Source organism: Carettochelys insculpta, chromosome 2 (genome assembly GCF_033958435.1).
Source record: "Carettochelys insculpta isolate YL-2023 chromosome 2, ASM3395843v1, whole genome shotgun sequence".
Classification (NCBI taxonomy): domain Eukaryota; kingdom Metazoa; phylum Chordata; order Testudines; family Carettochelyidae; genus Carettochelys; species Carettochelys insculpta.
The window spans coordinates 135576325-135600715 of NC_134138.1; positions in this window are offsets into that span (position 1 = coordinate 135576325).

Here is a 24391-nt window from a genome sequence, read left to right on the forward strand (position 1 = left end):
GGCCCTCAAATCACAGTCCCCACACTCCACCAGCCAACAAGATTTTCAGGGACCATGTCAACTGGCCATTCAACCTCCCAAATATTACCCTCCCCCCAAAGGCAATGAAATTTGGTGAGCTCAATCCCCCATACTCTGTGTTGGCAGTGCCCATGTAGTGAAGAGGGAAACCATATTTTTTCCTAACATCTTTCTTCTAACTTTGGACCCCTTCATGCAGTGAAGAGTGGGTGGAGGGCCAGCTGAGAAGACAGACTGCTGGCAGCTCCCAGGGTGCAGAATCTGTATAATGAACTGAGAAGCCAAAAGTCCTCCCTCACCAAATCTCTTTTTTCAAAACCTTTACTGTCTACTCCTTCTCCAAATTTTGACTTGTCCCTGTATTATTTTCAGGGATTAGATGTAATCAAGGAAGGAGGGACAGTGGGTAGAGGGTCAGCTCAGAAGATGCACACCTGCTGCTTTTTATAAACTCTTTGATGGTGCAGTTACAGCTACAGTTTTAAAAAGCAATTCAGGTACAGGAGCAAGTGACTTCTGGTAATTTGGTGATCTTTGGTGATGTCCTACCTTTCTTTCCTTCTGCCTGGAAGAATGAACATTTGCTTGACACAGGAGAGAGATGAGAGCAATGCAATGTGGGAAGATGATGTCAAATACCCACAACCACTTGGCAGGCAATTTTTCCCATGCTGCACCAGTGAAAATACCCAGAACCCTATGGGGATGAGGGAACTCTGGGATAGGTTCCCACAATGCACTGCTGCAACAGTCTGGCTATGTCTACACTAGCACACTACATCAAAGTAGCTTATTTCGATGTAAGAACATCGAAATTGGCTACTTCAACACATATCGTCTACACATCCTCCAGGGCTGGTGCCATCAAAGTTCAACGTCAAAGTAGAGACGGAGAATATTGAAAGGAGACTCCCCAGAAGGAAATGTGGAGCATTCACACACACAAGTGCTCCCTGTCGAAATAAGGGGCCAGCAAAGCCCCAAGCTGCTCCCTTAACGGGCCGCTTCCAGGCACACTCGGCCTGCACAGCACAAGATCCACAGAGCCAACAACTGGTAGCAGACCCCGTGCACACAGCATGGACCCCCAGCTGCAGCAGCAGCAGCCAGAAGCTCTAGGCTAAAGGCTGCTGCACATGACAACCATAGAGCCCTGCAGGGGCTGGACAGAGCATCTCTCAAAGCCTCAGCTGATGGCTGCCATGGAGGACCCCACTATTTTGACGTAACGGGATGCAGATTGTCTACACATGCCCTACTTCGACATTCAACATCGAAGTAGGGTTCTATTCCCATCTTCGGATAGGACTAGCAATTTTGACCTCTCACCCCCTAACGTCGATTTCAATGTCAAAATAGCGCATGGTGCGTGTAGACACGACGCATGCTATTTTGACATTGTGCCGGCTACTTTGAAGTAGCCAGCTAGTGTAGACGCACCCTCTATGTTTGCCAATTGAATGTGGCAGCAATTAGTTTATTTTGTGGGGAATACATGGGGAGATAATGATACTCAAATTTGAATTTATAAAATCCTGCATTACAAAATTGATTTTAATAAATTCCAATTTCCCTCGTAGTATAGGCATAACATGAGACTGTTGACAGCAGAAATATACTGTGTAAAATTTGCCCAAGATCAAACCCAGCCCCAAGGTATTGTGTACCTCTCTTTAGACAGATGAAAAGAAATAAGAGGCGATGTATTCAAAGTGAGTTTCAAGTGTTAGGGCTTTGGAAATTTGAAAGGGTTGGGACTATCAGAGATGGCTGTGTTGAGCACTTGGATTTTGCTTTTATTAATTCAAAATATTCTGGGACATTTTCCTCAAGGGCGAGGGAGCTCAGCGGATGTCACTAAGCTGTTGGTATGAGGAGATCTTATATAAGGTGGTTGTTTATAAATGCATTTCTTTGGGGAAATAGAATATGTGCATGAGGAAGTCAGGAGGGAGAGGGGAGAGATATTTCATGTAAAATGTCAGAACCTATATTCTTTAACAAGAGATCAAGAATTTGCTTGCATTAGCTCCTATATATGTTTTCCCTAAAGAACGAGGGTGTAAGAAACATGTCAAAAATTATGGTCCACCTAACGCAACTGGAGTGAAAATAATACATGTTCATAGTTCTGCTACTAATATAAAGAAATCAAAACATCTTAGCAATGACTGGTCTTTGCCTTTACATCTGCCTTTCATGATGAGACCTCAGTACAAAATTACAGTAATAGTTTTCTATATTATGTATCTCCCTCTTACCACAAAAGAAAATGAACAGTAACTCAAACAAACCAAGATGATATGCGAAGCTCAGAATCAAAAATTTCATTAGCTTTCCTGCAATGAAGTACTCATTTATTCTACCTAGTATATGAACTTTTCCCCTCAACTACTACCATAAAATGTGACAGTGGAATGAAATTAACATGACACACCTTATCCAGCTGGTAAAGGAATTCTCTTTAGTATTCATACATAATTTTTGTGGATTTAATGTTATGGAGAGTTTATGTGACTCTTATGAGATAGATCATCCAGTTTCATTAAAAATCCTCTTTTCTTGCTTTCTTTCTAAAAAAAAAGGGTGTCTGTATATTGCTTTTGTCAGTCCAAAGGATATCTTGTTCTACTGCAATATATCTGTTAAATATTTTTTCTGTGCAACCACTATTACTCAAATTCAACCAATTAGTAGGATTTTTATCTCACTTCTCTGCCAACACCAAAGTTTCCCGCTCAAAGAACTCTATTCTAACTGGTGTTTGCATATCAGAGAATGTACATTCATTTCACACAGTTGGAGCCAGGTCTATGGATGCACAAAGTACAACAAATAAGCTGTTCCCTGACCCAACAATAATCTTAACCCTGACTAGAAAGGACCACCTAGAACTAAAACGTTCATATGATCTTTTAGACCTGAGGTGTAATGGTATACAAATGGATACCAAAGCACAAATTTAAGCTGTGCTTTCATGTAGGCCCAGCTTTGACCACACTTCTCACAGTCTGCCCCCCATGATACCCAAAAAGTTTCTCTAAACCTATGCATCTTAGCAGGTCCCAGTCTCTCTTTTCTCCCCTGGCCCATTGTCTCCACACTCTTGTACTTCCCTGAAAGCCAGCCTGTTTCTTTTTGAGTTCCTTGCTATCCCATCCCACTCAGTCACTCCCAATCACCTTTTCTTTCTGGAGCTTTTCCACACTTTATAGGTCAAACAGCAGAGAGCTTTTGTTTTGTGCTACTTCTTCCTCAAGTCCCAGTTCAAGTACTCCTTCCTTTTTCGTGCCCCTTAGCCTTGTAGGGCCATGGCTGACCCTTCTGCTCTTTATTCATCAGCTTAATCAGGTGACTAGCAAAAGCAGCACAGCTGCAGGGAAGCACTTGTAGTTCTGAATGTTATTTGCAATGGGCCTAATAACCTTTACAGTGACAAAACCAGGATATCAGGGCCCCTGAGAGCGCTAGCAAAGTCTGGTAATGTGTTTGCTTACATTCATTGACATCAGTTATTGTATGCTGCCTCTGATATTATTAAAGTCTGACTATTTTAAAAAAATATTTGACTTAACTAACATTAACTAAAGGTCAAATGAAGATCATTTATAAATCTAATCTTTGTGTAGCATAAGACCATCATGAAGAGTGGTTTGATTATTTTTGAGATAGCAAGGAAATGGAGCTGCTGAGTTTATGCAATTGGTGTCTTATTTTGGGGAAAGACTGTATAGTTATGGACAGTGGTTACTGCTCCCTTCCACCCAGATGTCCCATCTTAAATCATTTACTAAATTCCATTGTAGCTAAGAATCTTTGCAAAACAAGTCACCTGCTATATCTGACCTAGAATGACTCATGTCAACCCTCAGTTAAAACTAATGATGCTTCCATCTCTTTTCCTTTACCTTCCAAGCATCTAGTCTTTCAAAGATGACTATGCAGAAATCACCTACATAGAAAAAATGTGTATTTTCTGGTTTGTATCAAATACAGTTACTATTATGTAGCCGTGTGCAAATTAGTATTTCAGTAACTTCTGATATGCCCACAGTGCTTATTATTAAACATTTCCCATAAATTATATGGAACAACTTTTCATTTTGGTCAACAAGAATGTGTCATTTCTAGGAAATTTCAGTGTGAAATCCTAAAGGCAGGGCCATCTGATTATCCCTAGAGAGAAATCCACAGAAGAAGAATATCACCCTAGCAAAGTTTGTCCTCATATTATTTGGGGACAGAGTTCCTCCCCAGACCCTGCCACGTGGATTCGGCTATCAGATCACACAAATTTTAGGGAACATTTGGGAGTCACTAAGTTTCTTCACTAGGTCCACAGCTCTCTGTTCTGCATCCTCTGAGGCACTGCGGTTCCACTGGTTATTTTCAAGGACATTCATACTGAATTTTATTTCTAGAAGCACACCTTTCCTTCCTAATTGAAAAGGGATTACTCAATGTGAGCAAAGGGAAAGATGCAGGGCTTGAGCTGCATTACATTCTCACGTCTAAACTATATGATAAAGTCAAATGTAAGGTAGTTATCACAATTTTACGACATCACTGTCCGCATTGTAAATACCATTAGCTTGATTTTAGGGACCACTAATATTGATAACTTAACACCATCAAAAGCAGGTGGGTGTAGTGTCAAGTTCAAATTTAAAATGAAGACTAGCGTGAAAGTCCAATGTCTTTGAATCAAATTTCTTATCCTCCAGAGGTGCCCTATATGTATCCCACAATGCCCCACAGTGCTGTGCTCTGGCTACTTCCATCTCTGCTGCTTTCCAGGTGCACAGGAATTAGGTAAGAGGAAGCCTGTGAATTTGCATTTGGCACCAAGAAGCCCATGGCTGTGGGGTCATGCTTGTATGAGAGGGCGAGAAACTTCTTTTCCGCCATTTTCATTTGTGCAGCCGTCTTCTCCCCTGCACATGCAATGCAGATGGGGTCTTTCCTGCACCCAACCACATCACACGGCTAGCCTCTAACCCAATAAAAGAACATGCTTGCTGTTCAGTGTGGACTGTGCTGAAAGGCAGTACCATGTACTGACTTGTATGCTGTGAGAGCGCCAAAGGTAGGAAAAATTTTCAGGGGCTTGCTGCCACCCAGGAGGATCATCTCAACTAACCCTCGAGGCATGCACCCCACACCTCCCCACCCAAAAATATTTTTGTGGGCTTGTTGCTGCCAAGGGAAGTTTCCCCCCAGCAGCTAAGATTTTAACAGTCTTGCTGCCACTGGGGAGAAGTCTCCCGCAAGTGGTTAAGACTTGTGGAGGCTTGCGGCTGCCAGGGGGACCATTTTAACTGTCCCTCAGGCCACAGATTCCCCCATTCCCCACCCAAAAAGATTTTTGGGGACCATGTCAACTAGCCCTTCATCCTCCAGTCCACCCAACCCCCCACATGGGTGGAGGGGGTCTGGCACTCTAACAGTCAATCAAGGCTCACCACCGAGCACCACTGCTCCACCTGAGCACCACTTGTTGATATTTGGCAAGCCCCATATCCCATGTTGGGCAACTCTGTGTATTCTATCCTCTTTCTTCAAGCTTTGGCCCCCTGAAAACAGGGAAGAGTGGGTACAGGGCCAGTTGAGAAGACACAAACTGCTGGGTGACAACAGGGCACAGGAGCTGTAATGGTCTGGGAAGCCAAAAATCCTGCCTCACAATCATTTTTCTTTCTTCAAAAACTTTACTATCCTACTCTTTGTTCAAGATTTACATTATTCCTGTATTATTTTTGTAAAATCTTTGATAATTCAGTCACAGGTACAGTAATTCAAAGAAATTCAGCTTTAGAAGCACAAGATCTCAGCTAATTAGTTTATCTTTGTTGATGCCCTTCTCCTATTTTTTCTTCCTTCCTCCTGGAAAAATGTCCATATGCTTTCCATGGGAGGGGAATGAGGGCAATGTAATATGGGAAAATGACATCACATACCCACAACCATTTGTGGGGCATTTTTTCCTTTGCTGCACCAGTAAAAATACCCAGAATGTTTTGGGGATGAGGGAACCCTGGGATAGGTTCTCAAAATGGTCTGCTGCAACAGTCAATGTTTGGCAATTGAGTTCAGCAGCAATAAGTCAACTTGGTGGGGAGCCTGTGGAGAGGTGAGAATACTCAAATTTAAATTTATAACACCCAGCATTAAAAATCAATTTTAATAAATCCAAATGTACCTTGTAGTGTAGATGTAGCCTCAGAAGATGTAACTGTTGCTTCCAGAGGATGAATAGTAACAGAGAGGAAGCTGTGCTAGTCTATACACTATCAAAACAAAAAGCAGTCAAGTAGCACTTTAAAGACTAGCAAAATAGTTTATTAGATGAGCTTTCTTGGGACAGACCCACTTCTTCAGACCATAACGAGACGAGAACAGACTCAATACTTAAGACACAGAGAACCAAAAACAGTAAGGAAGGAGCACAAATCAGAAAAAGATAATCTAAGTGAGCAAATCAGAGAGTGGAGGGGTGGGGCGGGGAGGTCAAAAATTAGATTAAGCCAAGTATGCAGATGAGCCCCTATAGTGACTCAAAGTTCCCGTCCTGGTTTAAACCATATGTTAATGTGCTGAATTTGAATATAAACACCAGCTTGGCTGCTTCCCTTTGAAGAACGGTGAGAAAGTTCTTTTTCAGTAACAAGCATACTTTTAAGTCTTTAACAGAATGCCCCATACCATTAAAATGTTGACTAACTGGTTTGTGGATCTGAAGTGTTTTGATGTCCGTTTTGTGCCCATTGACCCTTTGTCTAAGGGAGTTAGAAGTCTGTCCAATATACAAAGCATCTGTGAATTGTTGGCAGATGATGGCATATATGATGTTAGTAGAGGAGCATGAGAAAGTGCCCGTGATTCTGTGAATAACCTGGTTAGGTCCAGTGATGGTATTTCCAGAGGAGATATGTGGACAAAGCTGGCAGCGGGCTTTGTTGCAGGGAAAGGTTCCAGGACTGGTACTCTGAAGGCCCTGGGTGACATGCCTGTTCTCTCCTACAGACAACCTCCCAAACTTAGGAGGATCTTCACTAACAGCCACAGTCTATACCCCAGGAATATTCAGGCTTGGATTTGTTCAATAAAAGTTGTATATTTATCTGATACTACTAGAAATACAAAGCAGTAGCCACTGCTTCTTTTAGAGTTTTATTTAGTAATACAGAATTTTCACCATAAATAACAGAGAAAGAGGAAAATAGAGGAAAGAGGAAATCGATAGCAAGAATTCATTACAAAAACTCAAGTATCGGAGGGGTAGCCATGTTAGTCTGGATCTGTAACAGCAACGAAGGGTCCTGTGGCACCTTATAGACTAACAGAAAAGTTTTGAGCATGAGCTTTCATGAGCACAGATTCATTTCATCAGATGCATCTGATGCATTTCATCAGATGCATCATGCTCAAAACTTTTCTGTTAGTCTGTAAGGTGCCACAGGACCCTTCGTTGCTGTTACAAAAACTGTAACTAAGAGAGCACTCTGGGAAAATTTTGATTGATTAAGAAAAAAATGATCCACAGAAACACTTAATTTATTTTTAAATTAAACCAATATATAATTGTTATGCAAATGAGATTTCCATGACAAAAGAATGTCAGGCAGAATATTGATGACTATTTCTCTGATGCTTCATGCATACAGTGTACTTTAACCTGATCACTTCAATCTGACTAAGTTTAAAAGTAACTAGGATGTACAAAGAGGAGTAAATCATAAAGGAAGGGGAGGAGCAAGCCTTGTTTGCCTTCAAGATTTAAGCTTTAATTCTGTCATTCCCCAGTGCTTTTCCATTACAGAGAGCATCAAGAGCTTGAGAAACTTCCTCCTCTGCAAGGCTAGGCTCTACAAGTAGCTCAGACATTTCTGGAAGAGTTGGGATGAGATTGTTAAATTCAGGTTGCATTGTATGCTCATGGGAAAAAAGACTTGAAGAGTGTTCCACCCACCTGGACATCTACAGATTTTTCTCTGTGATCACCTGTCCATTTAAATGCTTCAGTGGGGTGACTTTGGTAATTTTTGGTCCAAGTGTATTGAATAGCAACAGAGAGATAGTCATACTAGTGTATATACTATCAAAAATAAAAAAAACAGTCCAGTTCCACTTTAAAGACTAACAAAATAATTTATAAGGTGGTGAGATTATGGGACAAACCCACTTTTTCAGATCATAGCCATAACAGAACAGACTCAATATTTGAGGCACAGAGAACCAAACATACTAATCAAGGTTGACAAAATCAGAAAAAATATTATCAAGGTGAGCAAATCAGAGAGCAGAGCGGCAGAAGGAGTGGGGGAAGTCAAAAATTAGATAAAATGAAGTATGTAAAAGAGCCCCTATAATGAGCTAGAAAATTGCCATACCAGTTCAAACCATGTATTAATGTGTTGAATTTAAATATAAAAGAGATCTCAGCAGCCTGTCTTTCCAAACGGCTGTGAAAGTTCCTTTTCAGTAAAACAAGGGCTTTCAGGTCATTAACAGAATGGCCCACTCCATTAAAGTGCTGGCTGACAGTTTTGTGAATCAGGAGTGTTTTTGTGTCTGTTTTGTGCCTATTAATTCTTTGTCTAAGAGAGTTTGAAGCCTGTCCAATATACAAAGCATGGGGGCATTGTTGGCACATGATGGCATATTTGATGTTAGCTGAGGAACATGGGAATGTGCCCCTGATTCTGTGAATAGCCTGGTTAGATCTAGTGATGGTATCTCCAGAATAGATATGTGGACAAAGTTGGCAATGTGTCTTGTTGCAAGGAAAAGTTCCAGGACTGGTATTCCTGTGGTATAGGCTGTGGTTGTTGGTGAGAATCCTCATAAGTTTTGGGGATTGTCTGTAGGAGAGAACAGGCCTGTCACTTAGGGCCTTCTGGAGTGTGGCATCCTGATTAAGGGTAGGTTGTAGGTCTTTAATGATTCATTGGAGTGGTTTGAGTTGGGGGTTGAAGGTAATGACCAGTGGAGTTCTGTTATTGGCTTTTTGGATGCCACACTCCAGAAGGCCCCAGGTAATAGGCTCGGGGCTCGCAGAGGACCATGTGCGCAAGAAGAAACAGCACATGGCAAATCCTCAGTCCTTCCTGCCATCACCTGCTTCCTTGTCACTGAGTCCCTCCCGCTGCCCACAGTGCCCCCCCATGCCACCTCCTCTGTTAGAGCCGCTGTGCATGGCAGAGTGGCTTCTGCCTCATTGTGGGGCACCTGTGGCCACTTGCTGTGAAGTGGTTGCAGCCCCATGGTGGGATGCCTGCAGCCATTGGTCAGGTGCCTCTAGCCATGCACTGCAGCTCCCCTGACACCCACTGGCCTGGCCTGGCCCAGCCCACCTGCTCCCAACACTCCCCTGGCCCACAGGTTCCCCCACACCCTCCAGCCCAACCCACTCCCCAGTGGTTACAGAGTCCCCATCAGATCATGCTTCTTCTCTTTGAGTGGCTGCAGGATGTGTCCAGTTCTCCTGGCTGGCTTTGAGAGAGAGAGAGAGTTTAGCCCTGAACCCGTATTTACTCCATACTTTCCCATTTGTCTTTGGTAACAGCACTCTGCTCCACAGAATGGCAACTCTGTTCCCCAGACACAGTGAGTAGGGCAGGAACTTATAAGAGAATGGTGCAAGTGAGAGCTGTTATTAAAAATCCCAAATTTCAAAGTTTTGTAATGAAGAAAAGGAATAGATATTTATTTTTTGAAAAAAAACCACACAGTTAATTTGTTTTTTTTTTTTTAAACAGCTGTAGTCCTAGTGCCCTCCTTCCCCTTGCCACCTATGAAGGAGCACTCTATGCCAGCAGGCCCCTTGCATTTTTTATTTGTATTGGTCTTGACATTATTATTATTGATATTGTGATATCTCCTAGGGCTTCAGTCAAGGTTCAGAACCTCAGGGAGACAGACAATATACCAATGTAAATAAAGACACTCCTTGTCCAAAAAAAGAGTGCAGGCTATTTTACTCTTCATAAAAAATGCAAGGACTTTAAATTCTAACACAGTGATGAGAAACACAGAAGAAGAACTTCATAGACTTGAATAGCTCAATTCAACCTAAAGAGAAGGAAACCTGAAAAGAAATATAACTGCAGTGCAAATTCAGGTTGAACCTCAGGACCTGAATGGAACAGAATGAGAGAATTACCAGACCACAGGAGGTCAATATTGTTCTAGCAGTATTACCAACATTTCTATCACTTCCTGGGCTCTTACAACACATTTGAGGGATGAATTACAGCTAAATAACATCACAGAACACAGACAGCCAGGACTGGTAGCTGGAAACAACCTTTATGCGACCACAGGAAACTTGTCGACACCTGAGATAAGTGGCCATCCAGAAAACTAAAATCATGGAGGATTACAGATGGTGCTGGACGAGAAAGTACATGATGAGAGGTTTAAACCTGCAGTTCTAAGTAGTCTAGGATCAGACGTACCCGCTCTGGAGTGACAGCAGTAGCCACTAGAAGTCAGGGACAACTGACCCCTGCTATGTCACCTTCTATAGCAGTAGCATCCTTCAGTCTACGTAGACTATGGATCGCGCCCTTCGTAGTTCCATTTGGGACCTTCTATAAATGTAACCTATATCATGGAGTCGGATGAAGAAATAATAGTCCCTCTTTGACCAGAGCTCCTGAAATAAAAGTGATTATCAGGAGCAAGAGCTATGTGCCCCTCTCCCCCACAGGGTGGGAAGGACCAGCCAGCAGCCTACAGGACAGTAGTGGGGCCATGTTTCTGGTGCCAGCAGGTACAGTCCATGCTGAACGCCTGCTTCACTCACCAGCAATGTCAGGGAAGGCACAGCAAGTCGTTTCTGACCACTCCACTCCAACAGGCAGGGGGTAGGACCAACCCCAGTGCTCCCTGAAAGGAAGCAGTGCAGTGCCTGAGAACTGGAGAGAGCAGAGAGCAGCACCATGTGAACTGGAGCTGCCTTGTTGTGCTTCCATCTTTCTGCTGCCTGTGAGCGTGGAGGTGGGTGGGACAGCAGGTTGCAGACTTGCAGGGGGAATAGAGGGGCCCTGGACCATGCCAGCAGTAGGAGGCTGTGCCACCCTTAACCCCCCACACTCACCCAGCTTGGGGGAAGCACAACAAGGTGGTTTCAGCTTATGTGGCATAGCCCTATGGCCACGTAGCTTCCTTCCAGGGAGTACTGAAGTGGTCCTGCCCCTCCCCCAGAGCTGCTTATCTGGAGCCACCATGGTGTGCCTTGCATTCACTGGCAGTGGCAGGGAAAGGGGCATCACACAGCCTTCTGCTGCCAGTGCTAGCCTGCAGCCCCACTACTTTCCTAGGCTTCCTGGATTGGAAGAAGAGGTGGGGTGGGGTGGAGCAGAGCAACAGCAAGCAGAAGTTCAGCAAAAGTGGGGAGAGGTGGTGCCATGGGTGAAGGGGGGTTGTCCCTTCCCTTCCCCAGGCCAGGTGGTTGGCATGTGACTGGAGCCTCCCCACCACTCCCCGTCACCAATTACCTCTGCTCAGGAGTTGTAATGAATGGAAACAGCTGCATCCCTATCAGACATCAGAAGGCAGTGAGAACCTTATGTGACTACTGCTTTTGCCCATTCTAAGGAGATGGGCTCCAGGTACAGTTTCTTCTCCATTAGAAGCACGAGTTGGAATGACTGATACACTGAGTTCTGATTCATATTTGATAGACATTTGATATCACCCTCATACATGAGTCTTGATCTCAGCCAAGTGGTTTTGCACAGTAACTGACTGTCTGCAGAGTAATATACATATAAATTCACCAAAAAATAGTTTTGTAAGGTAGGACATCACACCACTGTTCTGTGCCTGAGGTCAGGGTATTCTAGTTCCTCTCCCTGCCAACTTGCCTTCAAACTGCAATTCCACAGGGAAAGAGATTAGCATGGGACAGCATCCAGTGTCAGGAGAGATGAATTATGAATTCAGTGCCTGACATTCATCCTCTCAGAACAGTCACATAGGTTTAGTGAGAGATGCAAAGTTTAGCAAACCAGCAAATCCCTTGGGTAGGCAAACTAGTGACAGGACCCCAGTCTGCTATTTGAGATTGCTTCCTAGGACCTTTATCCAAAGCATACAACAACTCACCTTTAGCATTAGAACTAAAAGTTCATTACTAGTGGTGCTGCCATGGAAAGAATTATTTTTCCTGTCACTGATGCTGATCTATGCTTAGTCCTTCTTAACAACAAACGGATGAATTACAGAGATGTTCCAAAAAGTGAGGAGTAAAATAATCATGAAACATCTAAAGTCTTCAACCTTGTTTTAAATGTGTAGGTTTTTAAAACAGCCCCCCCACACTTTTATTTCAATTCATGGTCTTTTTTAAAAAAATGTTTTCATAATAGGTTTTATTTTTTCATTGTTGTACTTTTTGTATATATTTTTTAGCCTCTCCTACTATCCCCTCCCCCACCACACTTTTCTTTCTTTCTCTTTCTTTCTTTCCATGTTGTCACTGAAAATGGAGGAAGAAAAAAAAATGTTGGGAAGTAGGTGAAAAATTAATGGAAAAACTGTAATCTTGGTACTAGTAAGCAAAAAAAAGACATGGTAGGATGGTGTAGCCAGACAGAATCCCCCTGCTCTACTCCACCTTGCCTGCCCCTCTTAGGTGCCTCAGACCAGCACAAAATACAGGGAAACAGCACAGTCTTAGAATGTTTTCAGAGAACAAAGTACAAGGCTTAAGAACGTTTTGAGGTGCCTCACAAACACAGATGTGCTATGTTAGCATGACCCTAGACTGGGAAAAATACAGATAAGAGGGCTGATAGTCCGGCCGATGGCCACAGGGCCTCAAGCTGCCCTTGGCTGGTACTGATAATTGATATGCCCACATTTTTCATCCCAGAAAAGGAATTTCCTGCCCATGTGAAAAAAATGCCCCGTCTTAACAAATTTAGTTATCTGTATCTTACAAGTGTACATTAACTTGCAACTGCCTTGTAAGAACTGGCATCACAAAGATGAACCAGCACAATTGGTACCTTGAGATAAGGAAGAACCTACGTGCCCTAAGGGGTATAAAGAGGGGTCTGACAGCCCACTCTAACTGAGCTCCAATTACTTATACCTGCCAGTCGGGTAAGGTCTTTGCCTCCCCAGAACCCAGGGGATGCCCTCCTCATTTATTCTTCCCGAGGGATTCAGTGAACGACGTTGGCTACGCCAGAGTCGAAGGACTTGGGGTGAGAATTATACCTGCAATGTTTTTGTGCACATTTAATAGTAAGAGCTGTTTAGTCTGAGGTGTCTGGTCCTCAAATGGGTAACTTTCTCTAATTGACATGTCATTTGTATCATCCTACTATAGTCCTAAGCAAATAGGGCAATAACCTTGTAACCATTAAGATTTTTATTGCAATAACCGTGTAACCATTAAGATTTTTCTTTCTGTTTTAATAAATAGTAACCATATTTAAGCTTCAGCCTGACTCCTTTCAGTTACTGTGATTCAGCCGAACACAAACCAAAGAACCATAGCCGTTTGGCAATACGAGCCTGGTCAGTGGTAAAGTGCAGTAAGAGCTGAGCGTTGAGTCATGTCGCCTCCATGGGACAGACTCCTGGGGGTGCCCGTCAGCCTCCCTGGCTGCCCACTGCGAAGGGACAGTCTGTCCTGGCACTCAAAGACTCGGGTGAATCTCGGGAGCATCCGTCAGCCATTTTGGCTGCCCGCTCCGAAGGGACGGGCTGTCCTAGCAGCTAAAGACTCAGATGTAAAATAGGCTCAGACCACTCATTATCCAGCCATCGGCTGACAGAGGGATTCTGGCCCCACCAAAGACAATAGAACTTTTGCCCTTGACTTTAATGGCACTAGGATTTCAAACTAGAGGTCTAGTATTTCCATATCTAGAAATTGTTTAAGTTAGCCCACGAAAATACATATTCTCATCACTATTGTCCCCATACTTTTCCTGTTGGTATGTTTCACACACCTTTCATATCTTTTCCTGAAGAAAGACTCCAAACTTGCAAAATGTTTCACAGGGGTAGACCTCTCTGCTCACATAAAGCCTTGATGAGGTGACTGGGCACATCTACACAGCCTGCGGTAGAAAGACTCAGACCCTGGGCAAACACACTTGGCCTTGAGAGGCTGTATGCTGCACTAATATTTTTAGGCTAATACTCAGGTTAAGTCCCACCCATGTTTCAGAGCCAGAGCCCCAGTCTGTACTCCAATGTGTACACAGCTAGGTAAGCACTGCAGTCTGAGGTTCACAAGACTGAATCTGTTAACACAGGCTTTGAAACTTACAGCACAGGCTGCTGCTCACCTGATAGTGTGTACACATCCACACTAGTGCCATGATCAGCCTGCCCAACAACAGTAGTATGAGAGCAATTGTTTGGTTATCAGGGATCTTAGGGGAAGTTAATATTTTTTATGATATGCTATGCGCCATCACAAAACAACGGGAACTTGTTGTGTATGTAAGGCTTTCATCTGCCTTGTTTAACAAAACATCCCTAGGGTTTACAAATGCTATTATTCAATTTCTGACAATTATTACCCAAATTTGGAATCGCTTACATGAAAACACTGAATAGATTAGGAAAACTATAGAATCATAGAGGTGTAGAACTGGAAAGTATCTCAGGAAGTCTTCTAGTTAACCCCCCTGTACTCGAAGAAGACTATGTAATTACTAGATGATTCCTGACAGGTGTTTGCCTATCCTGTTCTTAAAAAAACTCAGATGATTCCTCATCCTTGCTAGGCTATTTTTCCCAGTACTTAGCTACCCTGGCATTTAGGAAGTTTTCCTAATGTCTAACCTAAACTTCTGTTGCTGCAATTTAAGCCTATTGTTTCTTGTCCTATTCTGGTAAGCTAAAGAGGACAATTTTTATCATACCCCTTGTAGCAATAGTTTATGTTCTTGAAAACTACATATATGTTCCTCCCCAACTCTTTTATAATGAGACTAAAGAAAAGCACATTTTTAAAAAAATATTTCCTTAAAGGCCGCGTTTCCCAAAACTTTCATTACTTTTGTTGGTCTCCTCTACATTAAGTGAGACCCAGGTATTTATGTTAAAAATAAATTACTCTATGCATAAATGACACCAGGCTGTCCACTAAAGTAAGGGAAAATAATGGAAAAAAAACCAGTCACATGCATGCATGCATACACACACTCAGTCTATGTCTACATTAAAGAGTTCTGGGCCATGTCTACACGTGCCCCAAACTTTCGAAGTTTACTAATGAAGCGCTGAAATGCATATTCAGCTCTTCATTAGCATGCGGGCAGCAGCGGCGCTTCGAAATTGCCGCCGCTTGCCGCCGCGCATCTCGTCCAGACAGGGCTCCTTTTCGAAAGGACCCCGCCTACTTCGAAGTCCCCTTATTCCCATTAGCCCGCATGCTAATGAAGCGCTGAATATGCATTTCAGCGCTTCATTAGTAAACTTCGAAATGGCCATTTGCATGGCCATTTCGAAGTCTGGGGCACGTGTAGACACGGCCCTGTTGACCAATCTGGAGTTTCATTCACAAAATCCATAGAGCATCCACGTTCCCAAGATGTTCTGTCAACTGTAAATCAACAGAACTTGGCACTCCTCTTGACAGTGTTCTGTCATTTCCCCACAAGGCAGAATGCCTCTGTTGACAGTAAGCTAGCCTGGACTTTCCAGGGGGCCCTCTACTGATAAACAGGGCTTCCAGGACACTGGGCAGCCCTGTCTGCTGTGCTTCGGGTTGGCTGTTCTGCTGATAAAGCATCCACGCAGTGCAACTTCTATTGATAGAGCAGATTGTTCTTTCAATCCGGTTGGCACTCTGAATCTGTCAATGAAAACTCTGTCAGCAGATATCTTCTGAAAGAAGCTTCTGTTGACAGATTGCTCTAGTGTAGACATAACCTCAGAGCCACAGCATATGAGCTTTGATTTACAGAAGTCCCAACACTGCAGTCGCCAATTCTGACAGGAGAAATGGCAGATCAGTAACTTTTTGCTTTTTTTTCTGTCCCCTAATCCTCCAATTTTTACCCAGAAGTGCATTTTTGCACTTATTTTCAGCCTTAAAAACATTACAGTTAAATATTGATACATTCTTGGGGCATTTAAAATTAAGAAACAAAATTGAAGGTTTTTTTTTTCTAACTGGCATCTCCAAGAGTAAATCATCCTCATCAGCCCTCATCTAGTTATCAACATAATTAAATCAAGCATCAAACTATCCAGGGTTTCTGGCAGTACATAGCAGTGTTCTTTGAATATTTCAATTATTAGAGTAATGAAGGAGTTTATAAAATTTGGTATATTTTCTTTCCCAAAGTGATTATTTTTCTTTCCTCAGAAACATTATCATCATTATTACTGTGTATCCTCAAATGGCCTCAGTTAAAAATGGGGTTCCCTTATGTTGTGTACTGTACATATACATAGTAAGAGATGGTCCATGCCCAAAAGATCTTTAAGGCCACATAATGAAGACAGATGTTGGTAGGGAAATGAGGTACAACAACAAGGTGAAATTAAGGATAAAATTTGGAAAAATGCCTAAATGAATGAAGATTCTGGGTCCCATTGACTCTCAAGGGGGCTTAGACACTGAGATGCTTTTGAAATTGTTACCCACCATGACAATCCCCAAGATCACACAGGTCATCAGCAGCAAAGGCAGGAGTTGACCCTAGGTCTCCAGTGTAGCCACTTAGTTCATTAACCACAAGATAATAGGGCCTGTCTGCTTGTTCTAATATTAATTGGAAGAATATTACTTTCTGATGAAAAAAGTATTTTGTAAAAAGACAACAGGAATACAGAGAATTATGCAGCGTGTTTGCCCTCCCACCAGGATAAATGTTTCATGTTCCTGTTGAATTAGAAGGAGAATCTTCTTGCTTAACAGTCATTTACAGCTATAACCTTTTACCAAAACAACTGAATCATTTACATAAAGTGATTAAATAAATACTTTATATTCTAAATCTTATCAGGCTACTGTTTTCTCAGTTGCAGTAAAGCTTTCAAACACTAGCATTAAAAGATGGTTTACACTAATATTTTAATGGGCTTACCAAAAGCAAACTGAATTACGGATGCAGAGATAAGGGTTGGATAAGCAAGCGTGATACAACATTTGATGGGTAAGAAAAATAATGAAAGAAACAACTGTAAAACACAGATGCTATGTGTAGCATAAGGGGATCAATGATTATGAGCTGGATGCATATACACATATATAATGAGAAGACGTATTTTTATTCTGTTTGTTCCTATATACGCTATTCATGATCGTTATTGTCTATATATTTATTTCCTAATAGACTGTGAAAGGTTACCTTATATGGTGTTGAAGAGCTTTTCACACAATGATCCAGTTTATAAGTAATGTTTACACTTACCATATCATCAGCATCAACCAAATAGAAATAAGGGGCTTTCGAAGACTGGGGTGGGAGGTCCTTTTGAAAGGCCCCTGTCTACAAGGGAGGTGTGCAATTAGAAAGTGGCACTTTTGAATTGCCATGGCTGATTTTATGTTAATGAGGCACTGCATATTCATGGCAGTGTCTCATTAGCATCTCCTTTTCAAAAGGTGGGGCCTAGTGTAGACATAGCCTTACTGTTCAAAGTAAATAACTTGCCTGCTTTGGCGGGGTTGACTCAATTGAGAAAGTATTGGTAGTCACATAGAGTTCAGTTTCAGCCTTCCCTGCAGTCAGACCCCTGCCCTGGCTGCTCAGCCCACACCCTATATCCTTTCTTGCTGCAGAAGCAGTCACACCACTCTGTTTCAGAGTCAGCACAACCCACATAGCACTTCTCTAGGAATATCAACACCAGCAGTCAGGGTGAGATGGTTCAGGCAAACATTGGCTGCCTGTTACATGTTTGCTCCACAGAGTCAAGCCCAAAACAAAGCTTGGTTTTCCTGACATCCTTTTGGAATCTGCTTGTCGAGTACCTCTGTGGTTCCCAGAATATCTGCTTGCTGTGACACCATCTTTTCCATGGACATAAATGTGTCTTCTTTTTGACTTGTTGGGTGCAACTTATGGCTAAATGTATAGTATCAACACACACTGCAATGGACAAGGGCAATGCGTGGACCGCACACCATTCAGTGTTGGCCTCCCAATCTGCCACACTTAGGAAAATTATGACCAGAATTATGAGACTTGGAAGTCACTGAGCCTGGATTGAAGTGACCTTCCCAAACTCCATTGCCCAACGGCAGCCACAGTTGTACCAAACCCACCACGTCTTAGTGCACCCTTAGCCCACTAGACCAAACACCATTCTCTGTTGCACTAGTACAAGTACATTACCTTCCTTAGCCTACACATTTTTTTCTGTGATCCTGAAAAGGATGAAACTACTGTACTATTTGCCCCCCATTCATTTCTCTTTAAAGAACTAAGCCACAAGAGGGACTGGTGGCTTCCCTTCAGAGTCTGGAGAGTACCTTAATTGGCTGTAGCACGCATAGATTTTTCACCTAAGAAGCACTAAAATGAACTTTTTGTTGGTAGGAATGCATAACATTAAAACTGTAATAAATGGCAGCCCTAGTGAACATAGCTGGAAACTTCACTATAGATACAGACCCTCAATATAGATGATATACTCTGCTGATATAACATCCATCCACTTTAAATTTCTCTTGGATTAAAAAACCCTACTTATTATTATAGATGCTACTACAAACAGCCTTTGTAACAGTAATTCAGATTCTTCTTCTTGGCAAAGACGACAAAGAAATTGGGAAAGAGAAAGAAATGGGAAGTAGAAAACACAAGCAAAAGGAAACATGACCAATGACTAGCTGCTGTAAAATCTGTTATATTTTATTTTCAGCATGTTGTCTTGATGCCAGTCACACTTACTATGACTCAGTTAATGTAAGGTTTGCAAAGCATATAAAGCTGTTCAATAAATGCTGAGCAATGGTGATATGAATGGGCAAACATCAGAGATGTGAGTTAAGCACTGGATTTTGTCCATAATCACTTTTCTGAGACATCCAAGCATACACTAGGATATTATCTTTCCAACCAGTACTCGAGCCTCTGAATGCTGAAAAACAGTGAGACCATCATCTTCTCCTCCCACTGCAGAAAAGGGCTCTTGTTCATGAAATGACTCAGTGCTCCATGGTACCATATTACACAGCACAGATGTAACTATCTTAGACTTGAAAAAAGCAAATAAAACAAAAAACCAAAAAAACCAGTCTGTCAGCTACACATAAAATACGGACAATGAATGTGTGTCATATATGATTTATGGTACAAAGACAGGTTTATATTCAGCCCTTTTTCACTTGGAACACCAGACAAATATTTGTGTTAGTGTGCGTCTCCTATAAAGGTTGTGTTTTACATGAAAAATAAATAGTTACTCGTTGGCTTATAGCACCTTCCAAAGCAATAGTATCTTGACAAGTAGCTTGAAGGATGCGTCATCAAAGTTCTTCAGGGCAAAAGATAGTGTTTTCTTGTAGGCAAAAAGTACGCTTCCATGGGCTTTCATCTCCCAAAGACATGTGCATTCAATTTTTTGTTTCATCTGGACACTCACAAAAATATATTAACCCAGATGTTCACTTTGAGTTTCAATGGCTAAACATCTTTATACCCAACTATAGGAAATAGCAGTGCTATTTTATGGGCAGGATTCAGTCATAGCACTGATTATATTTGTCGCAGCCTACGCTAGTACTTCTCAAACTTGCAAAAGCTAAGACAGTCCCTCCTGCCCCCCGCTTTTGGAAAATTAAATCAATTTTGTTGGACAATCTGTGCATCAAACACATTCTTCCAAACAAAGCCACAGCACAGAGTGTCGTGGAGACACCCACGCTCGAAGCACTGGCATCAGCTAGACGTGGTCATCGCTAAGTGTAATAACCTCAAAAATGTCCTTCTGACACACAGCTATCATAGTGCTGACTGTGATACAGATCACTCACTAGTTTGCTCCAACCTTAAGTTGAGACCCAAGAAGCTGTACCGCTCTAAACCTGCTGGAAGGCCCCGCATTGATGCCAAAAGGACAGCAAACTCAGAGAAAGCTGAAAAGTTCAGAGAGACCCTCCAGGAAAATCTGCGCAGTGGCCCTGGGGGTGCCAATGTGACATCTGAATGGCAACATCTGATGGATACAGTTTACAACACGGCCTTGTCGGTGTTTGGAAGAAGAGCTAGAAACACGAATGACTGGTTCGCAGCTAACTCCGATTAGATGATTCCAGTCATTGAAAAGAACTGCGCTGCACTCCTGGAGTACAAACACTCACCGAGCCAGAGTAACCAGCAAGCACAACGCGGCCAGAAGAACAGTACAGCAGACAGCCAGGCACTGTGCCAACAACCACTGGCTCCAGCTTTGTAGAAGCATCCAGACCTGTGCTGACTTTGGTAATCTCGGAGGAACGTACGAGGGTATGAGGAAGGCATTAGGACCCACCCAGAACAAGATGGCACCTCTGAAATCCAAATCTGGTGAAGTTATCACTGACAAAGCCAAAACAGATGGAGTGCTGGGTTGAGCACTACTCCAAGCTGTACTCACGCGAGAACGTTGTGGTTGACGCAGCCCTCGATGCTGTCGAGCTCCTACCAGTAATGGACAAACTGGATCAAGAACTGACTGTGGATGAACTGAAGACAGCCATCGACAGCATTGCAGAAGGAGAGGCCCCTGGCCAGGATGGTATACCACCAGAGGTAATCAAGTGTGCCGCGGACACAGTCCTGGAACCCCTACATGAGCTACTGTGCCTGTGCTGGAAAGAGGGTGAGGTTCCACAGGATATGCGTGACGCTAACATTGTATAAGAACAAAGGAGACAGAAGCGACTGCAACAACTACTGTGGAATCTCCCTCCTAAGCATCACTGGTAAATTGTTCGCTCATGTCATCCTTGGCAGACTCCAGAAGATTGCTGAGAGGGTGTACCCAGAATTGCAGTGAGGATTCTGTGCAGAGAGGTCTACCGTTGACATGGTCTTCTCTCTAAGGCAGCTGCAGGAGAAGTGCAGGGAGCAGAGGAAGCCATTCTACATAGCCTTCATCGACCTGACCAAGGCCTTTGACTTGGTCAGCAGGGATGATCTGTTCAAACTGCTCCACAAGATAGGCTGTCCTCCACGGTTACTCAAGATGATCCAGTCGTTCCATGAAGACATGAAAGGAACCATCCAATATGACGGCGCATTATCAGATGCTTTCAGAATCAGGAGTGGCGTCAAACAAGGATGCGTGCTTGCTCCGACATTATTCGGGATCTTCTTCGCACTCCTCCTGAAGCATGCCTTTGGATCTTCAACAGAGGGCATCTTGCTGCACACAAGATCTGATGGGAAACTGTTTAATCTTGCAAGGCTGAAAGCTAAGTCTAAGGTGCGGGAAGTCCTCATCAGAGGCATGCTGTTTGCAGAAGATGCTACTGTAGTGTCTCACACAGAAGACCAGCTTCAAAAACTGCTGGATCAGTTCTCCAAAGCGTGCAAGGACTTTGGGCTTACCATCAGCCTAAAGAAGACAAACGTACTTGGTCAGGATGTTGCTGAATCCCCAATCAATCAGCATTGACAACTATATGTTAGAGGTCGTCCACGAGTTCATTTACCTCGGGTCCACCATCACTGACACCCTGTCGTTGGACACTGAGCTAAATAGGAGGATCGGAAAAGTGGCCACAACTCTGTCCAGACTCAGCAAGACAGTGTGCAATAACAACAAGCTGTACACTCACACCAAAATGCAAGTCTACAGAGCCTGCATCCTCAGCACCCTGCTTTATGGCAGTGAGACTTGGACCCTGTATGCCCTCCAGGAAAAGAGGCTGAACGTCTTCCACTTGCGCTGCCTCAGGCGCATCCTTGGAATATACTGGAAGGACAGAGTGACCAACACTGCCGTCCTCGAGCAAGCTGGAATCCCAGCCATGCACACCCTCCTCAGGCAGCGTCGGCTCCGCTGGCTTGGCCACGTCCACAGGATGAATGATGGAAGGATTCCAAAAGACATCCTGTATGGTGAGCTAGCCTCTGGCAAAAGACCTCCCGGATGCCCCCAGTTGCGCTACAAAGATGTCTGCAAAAGAGACCTCAGAGAGGTAGACATCGAGCTGGACAACTGGGAAGAACTAGCAGACGACCGCAGCACATGGAGGCAGGGGTTACACAAGGGCCTTCAGAAGGTCGAGATGAGGATCAGACAGCTAGGGAGAAGCGAGCGCACAGAAAGCATGCTAAGGACTTGCCAGACACCCACCACATCTGCAAGAGATGCAAGGACTGTCACTCTCATGTGGGTCTTCATAGTCACAGTAGACACTGTGAATGAAGTCCTCAATTGAAACTATAAAGGGCACAATCCATAGTCTATGCAGACTGAAGGATGCCTACTTTGTTGGAGACACCCTGACATATGTAGTTAAATACCTCTCTATCTTAATCTATACATCTGCACACTCATACCTCCCATGACACCATAGGATGCACCTTCCTTTAGGAATGCTGGAGTAGATCAACTTAATATAATATGGGCTTGTCTACACTACTATCTTCCTTCAAAGGAAGGATGGTAATTAGGGTGTTGGGAGTTTACTAATAAAGTGCTGCCATGCATAGGCAACACTTCATTTGGCAAATTCCCCCCTGCGGCAACTCCAAAGTTTTAAACTTTGAAGTACCAGCATGGTATGTTTGAGGAGTAATTTTGAGGAGTAAGGGGACTTTGAAGTTGCCCCAGCACTTCAAAATATTGACAGGTGTGCCACGGCTAGAAGTGTGCCAATACTTCGAAGTTTAAAACTTCTGAGTTGCTGCGGGGGGGAGTTTGCTTGAAGAAGTGGTGCCTATGCACGGCAGGACTTCATTAGTAAACTCCCAACACCCTAATTACCATCCTTCCTTCGAAGGAATGTGGTAGTGTAGACACAGCCTATGAGTTCTCCTTTTTTTTGTATTTTGAGCTGTGAAATACTTACCAATAGTGTGAAGTTTAAAATCATAAGCGATATCTGACTTAGCATTCATTGAAGTAAATGGAAGTATGAATTCCTCAGAGCTATGTTTCAGGATATCCGGCAGATATTGCTGTCTTGGTTACATTTGGATCATTTTTTAAAGGTTTCTACACAATCACAATAAACTCTGTTTTTATTTTTAAAGACAAAGTTAATCAAGAAATCAAACCATGCCAGTCAACATAGTTCATTTCAGCATATTTTCTTGCAACATACAAATGTACAATAAATATCAGGGTGATTGCTAGGCATAATGAAGAAGAAATAGGTATAATAAGAGATACTACAGGAGATGTTCATTGACTGACTTAGAATTTTGAGAAAATGAATTTAAAGTTGTCAGAGCTCAATAAGATAGCTGCCCTGGAACAGTCAATGGCTACTGAAAACAACTAACTTACTTTGAAAGAGCCAGAGATTAGCCACACACCTCTGAATAATGTGGTCTTTGCCAAATTATTGTTTAGCCAATTACTGTAGAGACAAATGTGGTCACATGGCTTCTAGTTTAGGTAAAATTTGAAATAATGAAAATAGTTCAAATTCATTCTTATACATTGAATTAACCAAGATGCCTATTTTTCTTCAGCATCTGGGATATAGTCCAAAGCCCACTTATTTCAATATGTTTTGGATCAGGCCCTTGTGATGATGGTGGCTAATACTTTGGGCTCCTAGTGGATCATAGGGCCTCCACAGTCGCTCTCCATCTCTTGTGATCCTTGGCTATAGTCTTGATTTGATCCCACATTAAGCCAGATGCTTCTACTTTGTCCAGGAAACTTTGTTTCCATGTTTGCTTGGGAGGTCCCCTTTTCCTCTTTTCCTTTGGATTCCATTCTGACACTGTCTTGTGATACATTCCTCACAGTCCTTATGCAGGATATGGCCTGCTGGTCTCCATAAGGGCTTTATAAGCAGTAAATAAAAATGCACAGGGAAAGAACAAAGCTGGCATTATTTGCAGTTGTTCCACTGAATTTCCATATCCAGACAAAATGTGGTCAAAAGGATATTTGGTTCAAACAGCATTTTGGGTTCATGATGACTCAAATACATTGCAAATGAAACAAATTCCAGCTTAAGCACAAAATCCCCAACACTGTAAGAAAGTTACTGATGAGAGGAATGTATCAGGATCTACAATTGTTATGCTATTGTTTTTTATTATTAAGAGGAGTTCATCCAAGTCACAGCTCAGGAAAAGAAACTGTTATATCTAACAAATTTCATCAAAATTTTCACTGATGCTTCACCTTTGATGTTTATTGCTTACAAAAACTATTTGCCTCATGTACTCTTTTCTTATTAATATAATCATTTGAAGTATGGTTCTAC